The sequence below is a fragment of the Mustela erminea genome, chromosome 17 (assembly GCF_009829155.1).
Source record: "Mustela erminea isolate mMusErm1 chromosome 17, mMusErm1.Pri, whole genome shotgun sequence".
Classification (NCBI taxonomy): domain Eukaryota; kingdom Metazoa; phylum Chordata; class Mammalia; order Carnivora; family Mustelidae; genus Mustela; species Mustela erminea.
In genome coordinates this window covers 16,340,947-16,356,990 of record NC_045630.1, presented here as the reverse complement: position 1 = coordinate 16,356,990, position 16,044 = coordinate 16,340,947, and positions in this window count along the sequence as shown.

Here is a 16,044-nt window from a genome sequence, read left to right as displayed (position 1 = left end):
TGGAAAAGAATGCTTCACAAGGTTTTAAATCTTGACTCTGCAACTGGCTAAGGTAGAATCTGAATCAAGTGATAAAGACTCAGCCAACAACTTATCCTTTCCCCTTTGAGTGAAGGAGCATTTCACTGCCTCAAATAATACAGTCTGAGGCAATGTAAGAATTGGCAAATTTTATCCTGTTGGCTGCCAAATTGGAGGCTCTTTCTTTAACTGCTGATGTAACATAAAAATAACCTAATGGATTTTGAGTAGAGAGAAATGGAATAAACTTTTTAAGCCTCTATGAGAAACCTCTCATTGGAGTGGAAATGGGAGGGTAAGGTAGCCAAAGTTTACTGTTCTTGTAGATGAAGTACATGGAGAGCAAAACTAATGCATCTTTGGCAGCTTTATTCTGAATTCAATCTGATAATGGCAGATTATTTTTTAAATATTATTTCTGCTTAAGACATAATCTCTCCCCTCCTCCTCCTCCAAAAAAGTTGTTACCAGCATTCTACCATGCACAAAGCTTCAGAAAGAGAAATTAATCCCAGGAAGAAGAGATATTGTTAAAATACACTATCAATCAGATTATGGAGCCATTTTTTGCTAAAGATTTTAATTAAAGCTATAGTATGCTTTATATACAAAGATATTCATCATCTTTGTTTATGAATGAAAAATTGAAAATAACCTAGACAACTATTAGATAATAGTTAAGTAAATTATGCATGGAATATTATACTAGTTTTTTAATTAATGTTTATGGGACTTCTTCTGGGTGCTGTGGAGTAATGGGGGTGAGATTTACTCGTTTGCCTGAAACTATAAGAATTCCAGACACAATAGATGAAAAATAGTGATTTTTCAGACATATTAAAAGTAGTATACAACTAGTAAAGAAGGGAAACAAAATGAGCCCTATTTATTGCCTCAGCGTATGGCCTGGAAATAATTTCCCGGCTACAGTGCAGGGAAGAGGGACCCAAAAGAGTCTGGCTTTCTCAGTAATTTGAGCTGGAAAATGGAAGCAGACTACTAGAGAGCAACTTATTGCACAAAAAGAGAGAGCGTTCCAAAGATGTATAGAGGGGTCCCTTTGCCTGAATGCTAATACTGTGTGAGAGAGGGAACTAACAAGCCGAGGAAAGAAATGCAGGGAAGCAGTAAGCCAGACAATTCCTGGAATTGAGGTAGGACTGAGAATATCTCATTTGCTACTAGTCAGAGTGGGAAGAACGTGTGGTACATAGAACATAATACTGTAGAGGCCTCAGAAGGATTTCACTTTAGTAGTGAGGTTAAGTGAAGCTCTGGACTAAAGGCTGTTCTGTCCCCACCTTAACAGAACTCTGAAAGTGAGTCTTGAAAGGATCAAATTGATTCCCTGTAACTGAATTCATGCCAAAACAAAGTCTAACATAATTTAAAGAATACAAAATAGCAAGTGAGCCTAATAAAAATGAAGGACAGAGCATAAAAAGACTATAAAAAAAGAACAGAGCCCCTGTCAACTGTGGGAAAATATCAAGCAATATGGCATGTATATAACTGGAGCCCCAATAAGAAGAGAAAAAGTAGGAAACAAAGGAAAAGATAGAAAAAAATTAATATATGTTGGCTGAAATTTTAAACATTTGATGAAAACTATAAACCAAAGTTTTTCAGCCTTTGCACCATTGATATTTAGGGCTGGGCAATTCTTTGTTATAGAGGGCTGTCCTGTGCTTTGTAAGATGTCTAGCAGCATCTCTGGACACTACTCACTAGACCACCGACTTGTGACAAGTAAAAATTGCCCCAGATGGTTGCCAGATATCTTTGAGCAAGGATGGGAGGCAAAAAACATCTCCCCTAATTGAGAATCACTGCCATAAATTCATAGATCCAAGAAGTTCAATGAGTCCTAAGCAGGAGAAACAGAAAACCATACTAAGATGCAAGATAATCAAATTGTTGAAAACTGGGGGAACAAAGAAAATCTTAAAGCATCCAGGCAAAAAACAAACAAACAAACAAACATGATACAGAAGAGCAAAGGTAAGAACTACCCCAGACTTTTTCAGAAGTCTGAAGCCAGTAGGGACAATATCAGAAGGAAAAAAAATCTATCAACTTTTAATTCTATACCAGTTAAAATAGGTTTCAAAAATGAAGGTGAAATTTACTGACCATGTTAATGGGCATTAGAAAAAACCCACTGGTAACATTACACTCAATGGTAAAGGACAAAAAGCTTTCTTCTTCAGATGAGGAATAAGATAAAGATGTTTGTTGTTACCACTGCTACTCAACATTGTACTGTAAATTCTAGCCAGAGCAATTAGACAAGAAAAAGATGAGTAGCATCCAAATTGAAAGGGAAAAAGGAAAACTCTTTCTGGTGACGAATAACATGATTCAATGTATAGAAAATTTACAAGAGTTCACAAAAAACCTGCTAGAGTTAATAGACAAATTCAGCAAAGTTACAAGATACAAGAGTGACATATACCATCAATGAACACCCCAAAATGGAAACTAAGGAAACAGTTCCATTTATAATAGCATCCAAAAGAATAGATACCTGGGAATAATTTTAACCAAGAATGGGAAAGATCTTACACTGAAAACCAAAACCATTGCTGAAACAGATTAGCAAAGAGCTAAATAAATAGGGAGGTATCCCATGTTCCCAGCTTGTGAGATTTTATTGTGTTAAGATGGCAGTACTACCCAAAATACCTGCAGAATCAGTGCGATCTTTATCAAAATTCTAACTTCCATTTTTGCAGAAATGAAAGAACCAATTCTCAGATTCGTATGGAATTGCAGAGGGCTCCAAATGAACAAAACAGTATTGAAAAAGAACAGAATTGGAGGATTCACACTTGAATTTCAAAACTTGATAAAAAGCTACAGTAATTAAAACAGTTTGGTATTGGCACAAGGATAAACTTAGGGACCAGTGGAATAGAATGAATGTGTAAATAAACCCTCATATTTATGATCAATTGATTTTCAATAAGGATTCCAAGACCATTCAATGAAGAAGGAATAATCTCTTAAAAAATGCTTGAGACAACTGGATACCCACACGCAAGAACATGATGGTGCGTTTCTTTCTCACACTATGTACGAGAATTACCTGAAACGGGATCAATGATCTGAGTAACAAGTTAATAAAACTCTTTAAAGTAAACATAGGGATATATCTTCATGATTTTGGATTTGCCTATGGGTTCTTAGACACAACAACAAAAACACAACCAGAGAAAAAATAGGTAAGTAGAACTTGATCAATATTTAAAACTTTACTGCTTCAGAAGTACTCAAGAACCTGAAAAGACATCCTACAGAATGGGAGAAAATATTTGCAAATCATATATCTGATCAAGAGCTAGTATCCAGAATACATAAATAACTTCTACAATTCAGCAACAGAAGATAATAACTAATAAATGGGCAAAGGACTTTTATAGACATTTCTCTGAAAAGAAGAGCCCACAATCACATGAAATTAGTTATTAGGGAAATGCACATAAAAACACCAGGATAACTACTTCACATAGACTAAGATAACCATAATGAAAAGATAGTGACAAGTATTGGCAAGTATGTGGAGATATTAGAAGCATCCTACGCTGCTAGCGGGAATGTAAAGTAGTGCAGCTGCTGTTGAAATAGTTTTGATCGCTTCTCAAAAACCAAAAAAACAAGTTGGGGTTGCCTTTTGGGGAGAAGGAACAACGGAGCGACTGCGTGGGGTTTATGATTTTCTTTTGGGATCATAAAAGTGTTTGCAGACTAAATAGAGGTAGTAGTTGTACAGCATTGTCAATGTACTAAATCCCACTCACTTGTACACTTTAAAATGGTTAATTTTGTTCTGTGCATCTAACTGATAATACAAAAAAAAAGGGTAAAATAAACACTTTCACACAAATAAAAGATAATTCATTGCTGACTGCACTATAATAAATACTATAATAAATAAATATTGTGTTCTTGCCTCTAGTCTTCCCCCATGAAATATTTTAATGAGCCTTCAGCAGAGAACACTTAAATTTTCTAACATTCTAAGCATACATTTCTAATATTCTAACCATACCCTCACCACAGGGCCTTTGTACATTTTATATTATTTATATTATATTATACGCTCACTTCTTTATTTCCCTTATGTCTTTATCCGAATGACCTTCTCTGTGAGGCCCTAAAATTGTAATTCTCTTCCCCACATTTTTTCCATAATACTGATCACTTTTTAATATTAGAAAACTTACTTATTTCTCTTTCTCTCAGGCATTACATGATTTCAGTGTGTATCCTACAAATTTGCTCTATTTGTTCATTAGTTCTGTCAGTTTCTTGTATGTCTGTATGTGTGTATGTAGAGTGGATCTTTAGGTATAAGATCATGTCATCTGTGAATGGAGATCTTTTTACTTCTTCCTTTCCAATTTGGATACCTTTTTTTTTTTTTTTTTCTTGCCTGATTGGTCTGGCTAGGACTTTCTTTTTTTCAGTGTTCCAAGATTCATTGTTTATGCACCACACCCAGTGCTCCATGCACTATGGCTAGGACTTTCAATACTGTGTTGAATAGAAGTGTTAGGAGTAGGCATCCTTGCATTGTTCCTGATCTTTAAGGAAAAGCTTTCAGGTTTTTTTTTTTTACTATTGAGTATGAGGTTACTATGGGCTTTTCACACTTGGCCTTTGTTATGTTGAAATAGCTTCCTTCTATTTCTAGATTATTGAATGGGTTGTTTGTTTGTTTGTTTTCCTTAATCATGAAAGGGTGTTGAGTTTTGTCAAATACTTTTTTTCTGTACTAATTGAGATGATCACACAATTTTTCTCCATTTTGTTAATGTGGTATATTCCACTGATCAGTTTTCATGTGTTGAGTCATACTGTCCGTAAGTTCACAGGAATAAATCCCACTTGGTCATGGTATGGTATATAATCCTTTTAATGTACTGCTGTATTCAATTTGCTAGTATTTAGTTGAGGATGTTTTCATCAGTATTCCTCAGATATTGCTCTATAGTTTTCTTCTAGTTTCTGTGTCTGCCTTCGGTATTGAGGTAATGCTGGCCTCATAAAATAAGGTTAGGCGTGCTGCCTCCTCTTAGTTTTTTGGAAGAGTTTAAGAAGGGAGGGAAAAATGAAACAAGATGAAAGCAGAGAGGGAGACAGACCAAAAGAGACTCTTAATCTCAGGAAAAGACTGAGGGTTGCTGGGTTGGGGGGTGGCGGAGGGAGGGGGTGGCTGGGTGAGGGACATTGGGGAGGGTATGTGCTATGGTGAGAAAAAAATATATATTTGATTTTATTCTAATTTACTAAAAAATACACATAGGAAATTTTTAAAAAAGAAGGATTGGTGTTAATTCTGTAAATGTTTGGTAAAATTCTTTAGTGAAGTCTTCTGGTCCTGGGCTTTTCTTTTTTGGGAGATTTTAAGTTTCTGATTCTGTTATGCCCAAGTTTTCGTGTCCGAGAGACCACCAAGGAGCCATCACTGATGCAATCACACGAGGGTTTATTCGACAAGCTAAAGCTCGGGCCCAAGTATACCTGACACAGCGGAATAGGGACTTGGACCCTGAGCTTAGTTAAGGCAGGGTATTTATGGGTCATTACAAGAGGTTTGGGGTTGGGGGAGGTAAAATTTCAAACTTTCCTGTAGCAAGCTGATTAGCTGTTGCCAGGCTGTTTACAAATTTCAGATTTTCCTGCAGCAAGCTGATTAGCTGCTTCGGGGCTGTTTACAGGGTTGGGTACTTTCCTGGAACTAAAGCAGGGTGGGGTTCTAGAACTAAGGTAAAGTAGGGGAAAGTTCAGCCTTTGGTCGCAGGGGCCTAAGATGGCTGCCAAAGCTAAAACGGCTGTACTTGTGCTAATGCTGAACTCGAGGTGGGATGCCTTAATTTTCTTGGCCTCCACAATTCAATCTCTTTAATGGTTATAGGTTTCTTCAGATTTTTTTATTCATAATTTTATCATGGTAGGTTATATATGTGTAGGAATTTATGCATTTCTTCTAGGTTATCCAACTTGTTGGTGTATAATTATTCATAGTATCTTAAAAATACTTTTTTAATCCTATGTTACCAGTTGTAAAATCTCCTTTTTAATTAATGATTTTAGTTGCTTACTGTCATTTTTCTTCATTAATATAAAATAGTTTATTTCATTTTTTCAGAGAATAATATTCTGTTGTACAGATGTTCTGCATTTTATTTGTTCACCTATTGAAAGACATCTTGGTTGCTTCTAGGCTTTGCCAGTTATAAAAAGAACAACAACTGCTTTAAACATTGATGTTTTGTGGATATGAATTTTCAGTTTTGGTGGGGTAAATACGTAGAAGCAAGATTGCTCAATCGTGTATGCATAAGACCGTGTTTAGTTTTAGAAGAACTGCCAAACCACCTTCCAAAGTAGCTGTTCCATTTTGCATTTCCTCCAGCAATGAATGAGAGTCCCTGGTGGTTTCATGTTTTTACCAGCATTAGGTGTTATCAGTCTTTTGTATTTTAGCTGTTCTGAGAGTTTTTTAGTGGTATCTCATCATTGTTTTAATTTGCACTTCCCTAACAATGTATGATGTTGGACATCTTTTCATTTGCTTATTTGCCATCTGTATCTTCTTTGGTAAGTTGTCTGTTCAGATCTTTTGCTAATCTTAATTTTCTGCTTTTTGGGAATATTGAGAGTCAGGGCCTATTGAATATTTGATTTTGGAAAGTCTTCCAATAACAATTTGTTTCTTTTTTCATTCATTTTAGATCATAACCTCCTTTCTTCTCTCTCTTCCAGCTTCTCTCCTTCCTTCTTGCCACCTAAAAATATTTATTTTTATTTTTTTTTCTATTATTTACTTTTTTAACTTACTTTTCTTTATGGTTGAGTTTGAAGTTTTTACTATAGTTTAATTTTTTTCTTGGAAGTTTTAGTTTGCTAACTAGATTTTCATGATTACATTTTTATCTGGTACGTATAAGTCATATTTCTTTTTAATTTTTCTACACTGATCATCATTATTTTCCATAGTGAACAAAGCTGACATCTTATAATCAGTGAAGGGAATGGTGGACTTGAGGTGGCTCCAGAGCGCAGTAGTGAAATGACTTCGGTTTGCTAGTGGGGACTCATTCCATTAGTCTGATGACCTGAGGGTCATCTTGCCTTTTGGATACCATCTTGAAATTGTTACTAGGGCCTTAGAAAAATGGTGGACCTCAAATCTTTAGTATTCATTAGAAAAGTAGTATTTTGTAACTATTTAAAATACACAGTGCCTTACCCCATGTGTCTTTTTTTTCAACTTCTGTCCTCCTGCAGTCGCCAGAGAAGAAAGGAAAAGAAGCAAATACTGGTTTTGGTGGGCCTGTTGTTAGTTCTCTGTATCATGAAGAAATCATCAGGTAATTTCTCTTCTAGTTTTTGATAATAGAGATACATACATCTAAGTGTGTGTGTGTGTGTGTGTGTGTGTGTGTGTGTGTGTAATTCTGAAAACTTCCATCTGTGAAGAACTTTTTTTTAATATGTAACTAATTTGGTTGTATCTCTAGTAATATAATAAATAGCAGGAAAATTTTTTAGATGTATTATCTTTGAAGTCAATAAGCATCTGAATCAGTGCCAGATAGTAACTTTCCCCACCACATAAGTAGTTGGTTGGTAAGGCAAGGTTTTGTGTCTCACACAATCTGAAACCATGGGGTTTTGTTGTTGGTGTTAGTTTTCCTCAGAATACCTTATTTCTTTGTGTGTGTGAGTGTGTGTATGTATATGTCTAGGTTTATTCACAGTACTGATAAAAATGCTATTTTTTTTTTTTTAAAGTATGGCTTCAGTCTGAGCTGAAGTATGTAAGGGGAAGTATTGATTCAGTCCCATGAGGCTTATACCATTTCTAGAAAATATTTATGTTCTTTTTTTAGAAAAAAAAAAGTTTTAAATTTGTTGTTGTCATTGTGAAATTAGCATTATTTCTTTTTTTTTTTTTTTTTTTTTAAAGATTTTATTTATTTATTTGACAGAGAGAAATCACAAGTAGATGGAGAGGCAGGCAGAGAGAGAGAGAGGGAAGCAGGCTCTCCGCTGAGCAGAGAGCCCGATGCGGGACTCGATCCCAGGACTCTGAGATCATGACCTGAGCCGAAGGCAGCGGCTTAACCCACTGAGCCACCCAGGCGCCCTAGCATTATTTCTTTTAAAGATTAAAAATCATGTTGAGTATAAAATGGTACAGTAAAGAGAATATTGCAGAGGATTCTCAAAAAAATTAAACAAAGAATTACTGTATGATCTAGCAGTTCAGCTTTTGGTTTTATATGCACAAGAATTGAAAACAGGATCTCAGAGACCTATTTGCACACCCATGTTCATAGCAGCACTATATTCATAATAGCCAAGAGGTGGAAGCTACCAAAATGTCCATCGACAGAAGAATGGATAAACAAAATGTGATATATATACACCTAATAGAATCTTATTCAGCCTTCGAAAGGAAGGACATTCTGACATAGACTGTAGAACATGGAGGAACCTTAAGGAGATTATGCTAAGTGAAATAAGCCATTCATAAAAAGATAAATACAGTATGATTCTTCTTAAATGGGGGTATCAAGAGTATCAGATTCACAGAAACAAAAAGTAGTGTGGGAGTTGTCAGGGGCTGGAGGAAGTGGAAAAGGAGGAGTTGTTATTTAATGGGTGAAGAGTTTTAGTTTTGCAAGATAAAAATTTCTGGGGATTGGTTGTTGGACAATTGGTTGTTGGACAATACCATTACTGAACTGTACACTTAGAACTGGTTAAGATGGTAAATTTTATGTTATGTGGGGTTTTTTTTTAACCACAATTTAAAAAATTCTTAGTGGTCATCTTGTATTATTTAACAAGGATCTTACATTTTATATGTTATGTATAAAATTTCTTGGATAATTTTTTTTTCTTGCAGCACTATGTGGAAATCAGGAAAAGGATTTTGTTCTTCTTTAAAGTCATGTGACACATTCTTCTAAGATTTTTAGTCTTGGCCTTTTTTTTTTTAAGTCATCTAAATTTTAGTCTTCTTATATATTCTGGAACTATTTTAAGATATGAAACAGTAGGAAACATGAATGTGAACCACTGAAAGCCTTTTAACTATTACAGACATTAATTTTGTCATTGCTAATAGCAGAGCAGAAATAACAGCACTTAGTTATTTTCTTATATTTGAGAAATTATTTTGTAATTAAACTGAATTCCACTATAATAAACTAGGTCATGATAAAAATTACTGTAAACTGAAATGTTGGATTGTTTCAATAAAGGATCATATGTGGCCCCGTTGTTTCTAAAGTATAAGAATGCAGTTGCAACAAAGAATATAGGCTATTTGTTTAAGTTTATATAATCAAATTTTGTTTTTACTTAGGTGATTTTGTTTTTACTTAGGTGAAATATACCTGGTGTTTTATTTTTCCAAAAGGAAGTTGTGCTTTAACTGAAATTAATTGCAGTTTCTTGGCAGAATTATGTTAACTGAGGTGAAAGTGACAAGTTTTAGAAATGTTAAATGGTAAACTTAGGTGAACGGAAAAGTTCTTTTCTGTAGAACCAATTAGCAAAAAAGGAACTAGAAAGCATTTTGTATTTGTTTATTTATTTACTTACTTTAGAGAGTGGGGAGGGAGAGAGAGAGAGAGAGAGAGAGCACGAGCAGGAGGGGCAGAAGGAAGGGGAGAGAATCCCAAGCTGACTGCACGTGCTCAGCATGGGACCCAACTGGGGCTTGACCTCATGATCCTGAGATCATGACCTAAGCTAAAATCAAGAGTCAGATGCTTAACCAACTATGCCACCCAGGAGCCCCCTAAAAAAGTATTTTGAAGGTTTGTTTTGGATATTTTAATATATATAGTCTTCTAAAATTTTTTTAAAGATCAGGAAAAATCAGTATCTAATAAAGTTGTTTAATAAGGCTTGGGCTCCATTATTCTGGCAACTTTCCTGATTAATGTGCATTGTAAGTGTTAAGTTAAGGCCCATTTTTGTTTTATTGTAAATGTTCTTTTTTTTTTTTTTAATTTTATTTACTTATTTGAGGGAGAGAGAGCACAAGCACAGGGGTGCAGAGAGAGGGAAAGCAGGCTCTCTCCTGAGCAGGGAGCCCGATGCGGGACTCGATCCCAGGACCCTAGAATCATAACCCGAGCTGAAGGCAGACACTTAAGTGACTGAGCCACGCAGGCGTCCCTATTGTACATGTTCTAGAGCCAAGGGCTGCTGGGGCCAGTTCTGAGCCTGTTTTGGTTCTGATCCTTATTTCTACTCTGTCGCAGAAAGTGACAATATAATGTCATAGGCACAGATCTGTGTGTTAATATTCTAGAGCGCGGACATCAATTATTTAAAGAATTTATTTTATTTATTTTGCGGGGGGAGGTGCAGAAGAGGGACAAACAGACTCCATGATAAGCGCAGAGCCCAACATGAGACTTGATGTGGGACTGGATCTTATGACCCTGAGATCATGACCTGAGCTGAAATCGAGAGTTGTCTGCTTAACTGACTGAGCCACCCAGATGTCCCCCGACACCAGTTTTCCATCATGAAGCTGGTTAATTGTTCTGTAGGGAGATATAGTGTGACACTAATTAAGTATAAAATACTATGAAGCCAAACTGCCAGCACTGAAATGTTGGTTCCACCACTTATTAGCTCTGTGACCTTAGACAAGTTACTTTATTTACAAATTGGGGATAATTATACTACTTTTCTCATATGACACTTACATGGATTGTATCAGTATGTATGCCCAGGCATCTTAAGAGTAGTATCTGGCACAAAATAAGTTACTATGTAACTGTTAACTTTTCTTGTTATTCAGCACAGAACCCCCACAATAGGGACCCAGGGCACAGGGCTTATGTTAGCTAAAACCACATGTTGGATTGGTTATAGAATTAAGTACAGGTTGTTTGGTTTTGTAAGAGAAAATGGAAAATAAGAAAGGAAGAGCCAGTACTATTAGAATCTATGTTTGGAACTATAGAAACAAGAGAGTGACAAATCTTTTAACTCACAGACAGTTGCTCTAGTCTTAAGATCAGATGTGTTTCATTTATACTACAGATAGGTAGAAGAAGCTCTGATTAATAAGCATAGGGTTTTGCGGAGAGTCAAATGCTTCTGCACTACGTACACTTAACAAGAAATCACTTTTAGTGACTTGTATGCTTAGAAGGTTTTATCTAGAAGTTGGCACGTAAACTGAGAAATAAGGCAAGAATTAAAAATACAATAAATGAATCATGTACAGTGTCCATTCTACCCTGCAATAAGATTTGGTCTTCCCTGTTGTATTTGTAGTTTGATGCTATGTAATCTATCAGAATTTTATTAATCCCACTTAGACAGGCAGCCATCTGGACCTTCTCTAAGCAAGACCAGACCAGTATACAACTAAGATGATTGATGGGCTCTGGAATTGATTAGTTGTTCTGTGAGACAAATGAACTGTTTTGGCAGAAAATACCAGAGGTCACTGCTGTGGTCAAACACAAAAGCCTGTAGAATTTTAAAGAGATGCTTTCATCATTGACTTATAAAGTTAAAAATTTTTAAACAACATTGGATTTTGAAAATATTTTAGAAATATCTTTTGATTGGCTGCTCTTTAGTTCTGATTACAAAGTGGCATAATAGTATAATAAACTACAATGAACGTGATTATACTTTAATTTTGTATTTTTGGTAAAAAATACAAACTGGAGTGAAAGTGTAAAAGCTTATCCCTTACACGTAAATTGTACTCTAAAATATTCCTGAGAGAGGTGTATTTGCAGAAAAAGCTACAACATATATTGTTTTATTTTTAAGTGATTTATAAAATCAGGTGGTGTGAAATTCCATTCAGTTATTTATTCAAAGCTTCACATTGTTAGATAGCAATCTGTTTGGACAAATCCACATAAGACTCCAAAGTTTCAAGAGTATACATATACATATACAAAATAGACATATTTTATGTTTTAAAATTTGAATATTTGGATTTTTTTTGCTTTCAGTTGGCTAAGTCATTCTGGGATGCTACCATACCGTTGATACCACTGTCTTCAGCACCAAAAAGGTTATCCTGCTTCCCTACATCTGTTTGGCTGGTCGTAGTGAAATCCTTCTCTATTTCACTGTGTTGCCCATGATCAACATTGTGTTAACACTTTGGTGATAGGTGATAAATTGGATGACATATGTCTTGTTACATTCTGGTTATTCTTTGAGGACTACACAAGTGTGTATAGGCAAGTGGGCAACTCCCCCTTGAGAATCTGACTGCTCAGAATGAACTTGAGTTATGGATTTATTCAGCCTGTAAAACCTCAGCTGGCATAAATAATTGAGAAAGCAAAGGTTTTTCTGCGGTGCATACCTCAGGGACTCAGGCTCCCTTCCTCCTCTCTACCTCCCTTTCTTATGAAAATGATCCCAGTTGCACTCCTAGATAATAACGCACCAAGCAATTAAAAGCCATGGGTGGCTGGAGAGAGGAGAAAAGGTTTAGTTAATGAGCTTTTCCTCTTCCAGTGCCCAGGAGAGCCTTAGGAATGACAAGGCGATTAAAGCGAAGAGATAATTATAGATTATGTGAAAATGGGTCCCTTGGGACAAGCAGGTCTTGCCATAAACAGTAACTGTTGTAAGAGTCTCCTGGCTCTCATATTCACCCTTTTCCTACGTGCTTTATTTAGCTCCTGTGTGCTCAGCGTCATGATGCCAACCAGGCATATAGGTGGATCCACCTGTTTGTAGATCAACAGCCCTTTCTGGACAGGGGGTCATTCCTCAGCAAAAACCATCATCATCGCCTGCTCTCACCTTTTCTTCTTTCATTTTTTTCCCTCTCTTCCTTTTCTTCACTTTGTCTCTTTTCCGTCTTAGAGTTACATTGTATCTGTGAAATGCTAGACACTTAGACTCCTTTACCAAGTTTTTAGTGTATATGTGTGTGTGCGCGCATATAAGATACACAAAGTTATGGGTATACTCTATCCATTATAATAAAAGGTATGTATATTATACATATACATAATATACATAATATAAAAAAAGTTTGTTGAAATGCTTTACAGACATATTTAAAGGAAGATATTTTTAAAGTGTAGCAAAGATGCTAGAATTGTAAGGCATCTTAATTCTCATTTGTTATCAGCTATTTGCTTAATACTGAGAGCAAGAAATTTCAGCTCATTTCTTTGTCTTTCAATTTATGAAAACTTTGCTAATTGCACTGTGTATGGTAATAAATGCTTGGTGTTAGTCGAAGTTGGAATTCTATGTGAAAAAGGCATTACAACATTAATTACATGGTTTTATTTACAAATTTTACCCATAATAAGATATTATATATATATTAGGTAAGTATTTTACCAGTATTTTATGTAAAGTATGTCATTCTTGGGTCTCCTATGTCACATAGTCTACTCTCTCTCTCCCTCATTCCTTAATATATCAGAAATTCTGTTTCTTCATGTTCCACAATAATCCAGATTTATCTAGTTTTCATCATCATCACTATCGTGCCTTTGGCAAAACTGTCAATATTCTTGGGCAATCATCATCTCTTGGTCAGGACACTACAGAATGGATTCCTTCTTCCTTTACAGTCTCCTCCTGGATTTATAACTCATATCATCGTATTACTTTCCTGCTTAAAGCCCTTTAATGGTTTCTCATAGCACTTAGGGTAAAATCTAAAATTCCTTAACCTGTCTTACAGGGTCCCTCATCATCTTACCTAAGGCCATTTCCCACTCCCTCCTTATTGATGCTGTTCCATCCACATTGGCTTATTTTCATTTCCTTAAAGTTCTAATTAGTAGTTGTTAGTTGAATTGATTGATAGTGTTATATAAGGGTATATGAGAAATGACCTGACATACAACATATGTTGAAATCTTAAGGTAATAATACCAACTGACATTTACTGACCTTTAATTATAAGCTAGTTACCATACTACATGTGTTATATGTATTATTTCACTTGATCTTCAGAATGATCCTGTGAGTTGGAAGTGTTAATATCCCTATTTTATAGGTAAGGACACTGAGACTCAGAGAGGTGAGGTTACTTGCCCAAGGTCACATGACTAGTACTCTGCTGTTGCTCTACCATACCGCTCCTGAGATGGTTGAGGAATCCTTGTATTCTGCAATTAGTGAAAATAATTTTGATAGTTGTTGTTATATGAACATAGAAATTTCTTCCATTTAAATGTTTAAATCCCTTTTCCATTTAGTGTTTTTTAAAATGTGCTTTACTGGTAAAATTACGAACTATAGTCTTTCATTTATCAGTGTACTGATGATGATGCTTCTTTTGGATTAATTGAATTTATTGATTTTAGACTTACCTTAATGCTTGAGAATGTAACTCAGCTCTATAGAGCCTGTTAGCCAAGGGATTCTATAGATTTTTCTGATGTAGCCACTGGTTTTCCAGAGGTTGATCAGAATTGAAATACATTTTTTTCGTACAGGCATTTAAAGTATCAGAAATTTTCAGTCAACTATTTTAGAGCTAAGCAGGTTTTAAGAAGTGAAAATGCATTTTTAGTAACTAGTGTCTATAAATAATGGCTAGCTAACTTTTCCAGAATATCAAGTTATGTACAAGAAATACTTGGGGCACTGATCTTTCCTTTGTCATTGCTTCCTTGCAAAAATATGAGAAAAATACATCAACAGCATATTAACAACATAAATAAGATAATAAATAGAACTTTTTATTTGAGGCTTTTAAGAATTTTCTAGGGGCCCCTGGGTGGCTCAGTCGGTTGAGCATCTGTCTGCTTTTGGTTCAGGTCATGATCTCAGGTCCTGGGATCGAGCCCTGCTTTGAACTCTCTGCTCAGCGGGGAGTATCCTTCATTTGCTCTTCCTCTCCCTACTCATTTCTCTCTCTCTCTCAAATAAGTAAAATCTTAAGAAAAAAATAAAAAAAAATTCTAGACCTAGAGTTAAGTATGATATATATGTAACCCAGTCGAAAATAGTTACGATTTGATGGAGAAGACATTGCGATTATTGCATAACAGGAAGAGGGAAAACTCACTGGTTATGTGCTATAACTGTCTGAAACCCATTGTAGATATAGTGCACTCTGAGTGGGAAGATTATGATTCAATATATATAAATTCTTTCAGTCATTCACTAGTCCATTTGGGACTGTGTGTTTTTTTTTAAGATTTTATTTATTTGACAGAGAGAGATAACAAGTAGGCAGAGAGAGAGAAGGGGAAGCAGGCTCCCTGCTGAGCAGAGAGCCTGATGCGGGGCTCAATCCCAGGACCCTGAGATTGTGACCTGAGCTGAAGGCAGAGGCTTAACCCACCGAGCCACCCAAGTGCCCCGGGACTGTGTATTTTGAACCTACTTTATTACTTCATTGACTCTAAAACATCCCTGGTTTTAGAATGCCATTATTTAAATACCGTTAAGAAAAAATGCGCTGATTAATTGTAAAATGTTACAGATTATAGGATTCATCAGAAATATTAAAATATGAAAAAATTTGTGTTTTAGAATCAAGGAAATAGGGTAACTTAACAATTTCTAAATGTCTTTTTGCCATTTAGGATTACAGGAATTATGTTAAGAACAACGCTACAAAAAGCAACAACAAAAGCCTTTTCTTAAGTGCCTGTGTCTGAACGCCAGGCTTCTTGGGCATAGTTATTGGTTCAGCGTTGTTTGCCTTCTCAGGGTATACGACCAAGGTATCTCAGAAAAGAGGTACTATTTATAAGATTTTACCTTGCAGTCATAGTATAGATTCTCATTTATGGTCTTTGTAAGATTGAGACTCGAAAACAGTGTTTTACAAGGTGAAATTTAACATCCAAAATTTTAATTAGATACTCATCGAAAGTGGGGATTTTTGATGTGCTGAGTATGACAACTCTATTTAATTCTTGAGTTAGGAGCTGACTTTACCTATTTGCTTCTCCCTGATAAGCCTTACCAGGTTTGCTAAAAATCTTTGGGTAAGAACAGATTTGTCCTGTTCAGGAG